Genomic DNA, 9,261 nt, shown 5'->3' on the forward strand with positions numbered 1-9,261 from the left:
TTTTTTTTTTGTCTTTTTTGTTTTTATCGGTACCAGGGATCAAACTCATGACTGCCTGCTTGCAAGGCAGGCGCTTATGCTGCTGAGCTAAATCCCCAGCCCCTCTTTTAGTCATTTCTTTAAAGGGTTAGTCATCATTTAATGAATGCTCAGTGTCTGAAAACCTCCATATGAAGCAGGACTGAGTTAGGAGAAGTATGATAAAAATCAGATATAATCTTTGTACATAGTACATGTTATTTTGTTTGTTTGTTTTAGATGAGATCTCACTATGGTGCCCAGGCTGGCCTTGAAATGCTAGGTTCAAACACTCCTCCTGCCCCATTCCTGAGTAGCTGAGACAACCAGTGTACTCCATCATACCCAGTTCTATTATTATTTTTTGAAATTAGGATTTCTGTTTTTTTTTTTTTTTTTTTGTCTTTTTCCTTTTTATCGGTACCGGGGATCGAACTCACGACTGCCTGCTTGTAAGGCAGGCGCTTATGCCGCTGAGCTAAATCCTCAGCCCAAAATTAGAATTTCTTAATTTCTCTAGAGTGATGTTACGGTTTGGATCAAGCATGACCCCTCTCCCCCCCAACTCTGGCTCAGAGACGTAGGCTCAAAAAGCAGTTGGACTAAGATGGTGCTGTATTTGTTAGTAAATTTATCCACTGCTAAGTTCATCAGTTGGCTGTGCTGATAGAAGGTGGGGCCTGGCTGGCAGAGGCAGGTCACTACCTGAGTGACCTGAAAGGATTGAAGTCTGTTTCTGTCTTCTCCCATCATCCTCTGCTTCTAGGCTGCCATGATGCAAGCAGCTTCTTCCATCCAGCCCTTTCCACCATGATATTCTGCCTTGGAGTCAAAATAAACCTGTCCTCCTTTAAGTTGTAGATGTCAGATATTTGCCCCAGCCATGAGGAAAATGACTAAAACAGGTGACCTGTTAAAAAATTGTGAAATACAAGTAACATAAAATTGGTCTTTTAAACATGGTTTTTGTAGCATTAGTTATAGTAACCATGTTGTACATCCATCACCATCATGAATTTCCGAGATGTTTCCATCACCTTGTAGCAGTCAGCTTTTCATCACAGGGACCAAAAAAATACATGACACACATAACCTAAAAGAGGAGGAGGGTTTATGGTTTCAGAAAAATACATGGTTGATTGGCTCCAAGCAGAAATGACATGATGGAAGAAACCTGCTCAACTCAGAGCTCATAGGAAGCAGAGAAGAGAAGCAGAGAGTGAGAGACAGACCCCCCTCAAGCTACATTCCTAGTGACCAGCTCCTCCAGGGGCCCCACCCACTAACTGCACAGTCATCAATGGATTAATCCACCCATAAGTGCAGAGTTCCCATCATCCAAGTACCTTCCCCAAGCCCACCTCTTAATACGTGAGTCCTTGGGGGGACATTTTATGTCTAAGTCATACACACCCCAAGCAAATATGGTATAATCATGAAAGACTTCCTCCCATCCCTCCCTTGTTCCAGCTCTTAGAAAGTCTAATCTGCTTTCTGTCTCCATGAATTTTCTTATCTATCGTATATCTAAGTGGAATCAGGCAATATCTGTCCTTCTGTGCCTCACTTGTTTTACTTAGCACCATGTTTTCAAGGTTTGTCCACACTAGTAGCAGGTATCAGAACTCCATTTATTTTTATGACAGGATAATATCTGAGTGGCTGTCCCATGGTTGGTTTACCCATTCATTCCCTGGTAGCTACTGGACTGACTATTATTTCTGGATATTGTAAGCAATGTTGCAGTGAATATTGGCATACACATATTTGACTGTTCTGAGTTCTTTTGAGCATATGCCTAGACATAGAAGTATTCTGGCATATGATAATTCTGAGTTTAGTTTTTGAGGAATTATGAAACTGTTTTCCACAATAGCTGCATCATTTTGCTTTCCTAGCAGCAATATCTGAAGGTCTCAATTTCGCCACATTCTCAGCAACACCTGTTTTCTGTTTGATTCTGCTTTCATAGCCATCCTAGTAGATGTGACGATGTACTTTGTTGTTTTATTTGCATTTCCCTAATGGCTGGTGACATTGAGCATCTTATACCTTTGGGAAAGTGTCTGTTCAAGTCTTCTACTTTTTTTTTTAATTAGGTGGATTGTTTTACTGTAGCAATTCATTATATATTCTAAATACTAGACACCAAATATATTTGCCAGTCATATGCCTTGTCTTTTCACTTTCTTGATTGTGTACTTTTTTATACAAAAGTTTTCCATTTGAATGAAGTACAATTTGTCAATTTTTTTTCTTTTGTTGCTTTTGCTTTTGGCCCATATCTAAGAAACTAGTGAAAAATCCAAGGTCATGAAGACTTACCTAATGTTTTATTCTAAAAGCTTTATGTTTTTAGCCCTTACATTCAGGTTATCCATCCACTGGAACTAACTTTCATATACCATACAAGTCCATCTTCACTGTTTTGTAGGTGGATTTCCAGTTGTCCGCAAACCATTTGCTGATGACAATATTCTTTCCCCCTTGTGTGATGCAGGCATCCTTGTTAAAAAACAATTGGCACACCCATCAGAATTACAGCAGACTTCTCAGCACAAACCATCAAATCACGAAGAGCGTGGGGGAAATGATTCAAGCTTTGAAAGATAATAACCTCCAGCCAAGATTGATATATCCTGCATAACTGTCCCTAGAAATTAATGGAGAAACAAGGTGCTTCCAGGATAAAGAGGAACTAGGGGAATTTGCAACCACCAATTCAACTCTACAGAGAATACTGCAGGACATTCTAAAAAAGACAAATACCAAGATTCCAGAAACAGTGGCAGAGAGGCCACAATGAATGGAGCAGAAAGCGAAATGAAGAAGACAAACTGACAACTAATAACAGAAAGAGCTCAACAGAAATGAGGCAGAGAAGATTGGATGATAGGAACAGCTATTTTGGAGAAAACAAGACATAATAGCTAGTGCTGATTTAATGTCATCTTGTTTTGAAGTCCCATCATGCTGTTGTTCTTCTGTCTCCATCGGTCTTAACAGGTTGTATCTTATTGGATTTTATTATATGTGATAATATAAACAAAAACTTTTATAGACAAGGAAATTATATCGAAACCATTGTTCATTTTCTGTTAGTTGGTTCTAAATACCCTGTAATACTGTCATTCTCTTGAGTGGTTTTACATTGTCTTGATATGTTTGATGCTACAGTGTACGAAGTTATACTCAAAGATTTCAAGGAAAGAGACAATATGGTAACTCCTTTTATGTCGGGATTATCTTGTGGTAAAACACTATTTTACTTAAATGGTTATGTTCTGACCTGGGCAGTTTTGTTATTATGTCCTCTTTTATCTCAATCTCCTTTTTTATTATTTAATTTTTTTATTTTTATCTTTTTAATTAAGGGAAAAAATAAATAAAAAATAGCAGAATATATTATAGTAACGCACTTTGATTTCCTAGTAACTTGATTTGAAACCCTGTATTGCTTTCACCATCTTGTTTTGACTGATTTTCCTCTATTCTGTTTTGCTTGATAGTACCAAGTCTGAGAGTATAGGCAACAACTGTGAAGACAATAAGATTCATTGTGACACTCATTCTGGTTTGACTATTATCGTCTTTTGAAGTCCTGTAATGTCTCCAATGTTTTGGTTTTATTGGTTTTGTTCTTTACTGTTTTGTTCAATTTTATTATAACTGATGATATAGGCAATTCTTTTTAAGATAGCAAGAGGCATTATGGTAACTATTGTTGTTGTATGAAAGAACAACTATTGTTGTTCTTTTTAAGATAGCAAGAGGCTAAATGGTAACTATTGTTGTCACCTTGTATTCTGTTTTTACATTATGTATTATGTCCATCCTTTTGATTTGACTGACTCTGTTTTATTATGTCCCATTTGGTTTTATTCTCTTCAAAAAAAAAAGTAATAAGTACTGTGGGAGTAATAAAACCAAAAACGTGTAATTGTCGTTGTAAAAAATAGAGGAAAAGAAAGCGCTCTAAAGGATATAACTGCATGTTTATTTAAGTGTATAAGATAGATAACCATATTACTGAGTTTTGTTGGATCATTGAACAGAACTGTTTGCAGTCTCACGGTTTGAATGTCCACTTTATATGCTTTAATTTTGTAACTTGAACAACTATTTCTAAGATGACAATATGTAATCTATTAACTAGTGATTTTTCTATTGTTTATTTTTTCTGAAATTCTGTATAACTTGTACCCTTTTTCTGTTTTTTTTTTCTTTTTCTCCTTAAAATTTTTTAAAAAACCAATTGGCCACAGGTATTTGAATTTGTTTCTGGCCTCTCAATTTAATCCTGGTCTGTACATTTTCCCAGCATCAGTACTAGTGCTGTGAGTACTGTGGCTTTGTAGTAAGTTTTGATACCAGGAAATGTCTCCTTTTTTTTATTTCTCCTTTGTTTTTTACTTATCTTGGCAATTTGAAGACTCTTGCAGTTCCCCAGGAATCTGAGGATTGGTTTTTAAATTTTGGTTGGGGACATAGATGTAGGTAATATTGACATTTTAACATTAGCAAATCTCCCCACTCCCGAATACAGGTATCTTTCCATTTATTTAGGTCTTCTTTCATTTTTTTCAGCAGTATTTTATAGTTTTCTGGTACAAGTTTTGTGTCCTCTTGATTAAATTTATTCCAAAGTATTTTATCCTTTTTGATGCTATCCTGACTTATTAAATTTACTCCTTTTAATGCAAAGTTGGATGACTTTGGTAGTCATACGGTTATGAAGCCTTCCCCATTATTTAGTTTTAGGACATTTACATCAACGTTCCTGTGTGATTCTTCACAATCAATCTGCTCTCACTCCACAGTTCCAGGAAACTCCTGATACATCCCTGACAGTTTTGTCTTTTCTAGACATGTTATATAAAGTTACTTACATTTGTAGAAAATACCTTTATAAACAACATACTGCTTCCTTCTTTTACACCCTTTCTCTCTCATTCTCAGTCCACAAAAATCTGTCTTAGTTTGTCTAGATCTTTGCCTGTCTCCGTGTCTTCACCTCTTACAGCATTAGCTAGTCACCAAATGAGAACACCTTGGCTTGTCTTTACATCAGAGGAAGATGCCAAGTGCCCAGCTGGCTAGAATAGCTCTGGATGTGGAGAAAAGGATAGTAGCAACATTTGTGCAGAGCCCTGCAGATACCTGAGGCCTATGAGTATGTGCTGAGCTTCTGTTGGACAAACCTGTGACAGAGAGAGACTCGGTAAAACCGAGGACTCTTATTAGTTCTTATAATGAAAAGCCATAATTAGAAACATTGTTCAGTCACTCCTAGAATCCCTTAGAACCTGCTGTATGTGGGTTGAAGCTGTACATGAGGTTAAAAACTTTTATAAAAATGACAGCTTGCACCATTGTAACCGCTCCTGTTGCTACAATGAAATACTTGAGGCTAGGTACTTGATAAAGAAAGGAAGATTTAGATTATAGTTTTGAAAGCCAAAAGTCAAAGATCAGATGGTCCCATCTGTTTGATCTTTGGGGTGAGACCCTTTGGCTTTGTCCCTACATTGTAGGGAAATGGAGAGGCAATAACCACACATGCTTCCAACATTGGAACCTAAAACACTGAAACCACATCCCAGCCATGGCGTAGGGTGAACAGAGTGGAAGCCAGCTGAGCAGAGGACAGGAGCCCGCCACCAACTCCAACATTTCAGTTCAAACACAGCAACACAGTCCAAGCTTCTGCAGAATGTCCCAGCCCTGTTACAAATACATGCACACCACTGTCCCCTGATTCCCTGTGCCTTGAATTCCCAAGATACCTTATTTGTATTTTTGCTCAGCATTTCTTCTAAGGAGGCTGTAGCTAACGATGACTCACAATACTTTTGTTAGCTCAGATAAAAAGCTCAGTTACACTAACCTACTTCTCCCTGCCACCTACAAAGGCGACACAAGGCTCAGATGTTACTAGAAGCGGCCCCTTTCCTATTCAGAAGAGTAAGAACACTACTTTTCTTAGAATACGACAAAACTCCTTCTCCTGGGTCTTTACAGATTGTTCAGAGGGTAAAAAATGGGACTGTATTTTTGGTTGGGGATGGGCAGAGTGCCTGGAAACTTGATTTGGTTGGAAATTAATGCAGGATATACTAAATCAAAATTTATTTGAGTGATTGCCACACCCTTGTCAGCACCCCAGGATGTGACAAATATTTATGGAGGATCAGCTGCTTGCCAGGCATTGCTGTAGGTGCTGGGAGTATAGATGGCAGAACAAAGGCAAACCTCTCTGCTCTGTCATTCTGGAGGGAGAAAACACAGAATGCACAAAACAAATATATGAGATGTGAGTGTGTGCGGTGACCAGGCTATGAAGAAAACACACAGGAGAGGCACACAGAGCCCTGGGAAGAGCCAGGACTGTGGTTCAAGCAGAGCTTTGCATCTGTGGTGGAGAACAAAGCATGAGCTAAGAAGGGCCTGGGGGAGAGTGCAGGGCAGGCAGAGGAAGAGCAAGAGCAAAGGCCCTGAGTGGAGAGTAGGGCGCAGGACTGGTGTGAGGGGGCAGCTTGCAGGACCAGGGATGCTGGTGGAGTGGGAGAGAGGAGCAGAGAGAGGATCACATAGGACTGTGGTCCAGTATGGGGGCCTTTGCCGTTTTCCAGAGTGAAAGAGGGAGTCCCTGGAGGCGTCCGAACAGAAGGACATGATTTGGGTGTTTTTCTCTGGCTGCTGTGTGGACTGCATGGGGAAAAATATATGTGCCGGGCATATAATGTACACCCAGCGACTCTTGGCATGTTAGGAATACATGCAAGTTATCCTTGAGCTGAAGCTTGGAATATTTTCTCATGTAACTCTGTAGTCCTAAAGTAGCACCTTCTTTTTTGTTTAAACGGGGTGAGAATATTCAACTACACAGTTGTTTACTAAATATTTACTATTAGGTGTCTACAATGTGCTAAGCACTGGGGATTCAGGATGAGTGAAAAATCTGGAAAAAATCCACAAGTGATTGAGGCTTTCATTTGAAAGGTGGGAAGGCAGATGATGAACAATACATACAAACTGAGTATCTTCTATCCAAAAATTGGAAATGCAAAACAAGACATTATCCTAGCACTCAGGAGACTGAGGCAGGAGGATCTTGGGAGTTTGAGACCAGCCTGGACTATGTAGTAATTCAAGGTCAGCCTGAGCTACATAGTGAGACCTTGTCTCAAAAATCCAAAAAAAAAAAAAAGAAAGAAAGAAAGAAAGAAAAATTTGGAAGTCCAAAGTGCTCCAAATTCCAATATTCTTTGGATGTTCATATAACATTATCAGTTTAAAAAAATCTGCACCATGAAACTTTGTTTCATGCACAAAGTTATTAAAAAATATCGTATGAAATTATGCTTAGGCAATGTGTATATGATGCATACCTTATAGACTTATGTATTAGATGCATTCCCATATTTAGACTTGGGTTCTAGACCCAAAGTATTTCATTATATTTTGCTAGTACTCTAAAATCTAAAAAAAATCCAAAACCAGAAATGATTTTGATCCTAAGCATTTCAGGTAAGGGATACTCAAATCCATACGCATAACACATCAGTCTGTGCACCCCCCTCCACTTTTATTGAGACAGAGTTTTGTTAAGGGACTAAATTGCCTAATTTCCACTGGTGAGCCTCTTCCCTCAGTCTCCCAGTGAACTGGATCCTTCAGTCAAGTCCAAGTCTCCAGACAAAAGTTCAGCCCTCTTGACACCTTAATTTCCACCTTGCGAGGACCCGAGCAGAGAACTCAGGTGTGCTGTGCCTGGACTTGGTACCTACAGAGCTGAGAGACGATGAATAAATGTCATGCCAAGCCATAGAATGTAATCCATGGTGCACTAGGAAACCAGTACAGATTCTAATAAATGGATATGAACAAAGATATCAGCATGTATAATACAAAGGGCACTCACAAGGGTGCCTTGTGTGTGTGTGTGTGTGTGTGTGTGTGTGCGTGTGTGTGTGTGTGTGTGTGTGTGTGTGGCTCCCTATTCATATTTTGCATGAGGTCTTCAGCCTGGTAACCAAGATCTTTCAAGGTAAGACCCCAAAATACTCATCTCCTGTGACACTGCTTTATGGTCCATATATTTTACTTACACTGTCCTATTATCCTGTTCTTTGCTCGGGTTGGTCTCTATTCCTGGAAACTCCTTCTCCATTTTTGAATCCATTGACCAAATTCCAAGGCTCAAAGAGATTCAGTAACCTCTCCTTAAAATGAATATTCATTACATGTATAGTAGGCATCTAAAACTGTTCCTTCCTTTTCTCTGGGGACAGGGTACTGTTTTAAAGGAACAAATCATCTCAGGAGATGAAGGAGGTTCTTTGTCTACAACTATAGAAGTCATTTGCACATGGGAGCCTTCTGAGACAGAAAGAAAAAAGAGTTTTTGCCCAGGACTGTCTGCTATAGGGATAAAAGCCAACTGGTGCTTTTTAATATTAGGGAGAGTTGGCCTCTTGTTCATTTAAAACCAACACAAAAAGTTGTGTAAACCGGTTCTAAAGTATTCTTTTCATCAAGTGATTGTTTGATTTACTGAGTGATCTACTGAGGATGTTATAAGATAATTTTTTTGTCTTTTTAGACAAGGTTTCACTATGTAGTTCGGCCTCCTGAGTGCTGGGATTACAAGACTGCACCACTATGTCTGGCCTATAAGAGATAATTTAAACAGTGACAAAGACTGTGTCACTAGCTGTTTTGTAGTAAACACTGGAAAGATGGTTTTGTAGTAAACACTGGAAAGATGATGATCATGCCCGGTATCCGGCATGAAATGAATGCAGGCTGAGTGGAAGGGAATCACCAGAGCTGGGCTCGTGCTTGAGCACTGCTCTTTGAGTTGTGTTTGGGGAAAACTTTCCAAACCTGTTCTCTTATTTCTCAAGTAGACATACTGCTCCAGCTTTGTCATGGACTGATTATAAGGTTCAGGAGAGAAAAAGAATTGAAAATGAGATTGAAGATACAGTGGTACAAATATGAAGAAGTCCTATAAAAATCTACACAATTCAACTGCCAACAAATTTTGTTCAGAAATAAGTGGGATACAATAATAAATGCTGACTGGGATAATATATAAAAGATATGTCCTGAAATTTTAAATCTTGCAGGCAAGTATAGTAATGATTGTTTTGATATGGGGCAATAGGCCATAAGCATAAAGATCATAAAGATACTTTCGCTGAAAGGCACAGCTTGAGTGTGAGGTATTACGGCTAC

This window comes from Cavia porcellus, unplaced genomic scaffold (genome assembly GCF_034190915.1).
Source record: "Cavia porcellus strain 051 isolate PalLab524CR breed Dunkin Hartley unplaced genomic scaffold, mCavPor4.1 scaffold_13, whole genome shotgun sequence".
NCBI classification, from domain to species: domain Eukaryota; kingdom Metazoa; phylum Chordata; class Mammalia; order Rodentia; family Caviidae; genus Cavia; species Cavia porcellus.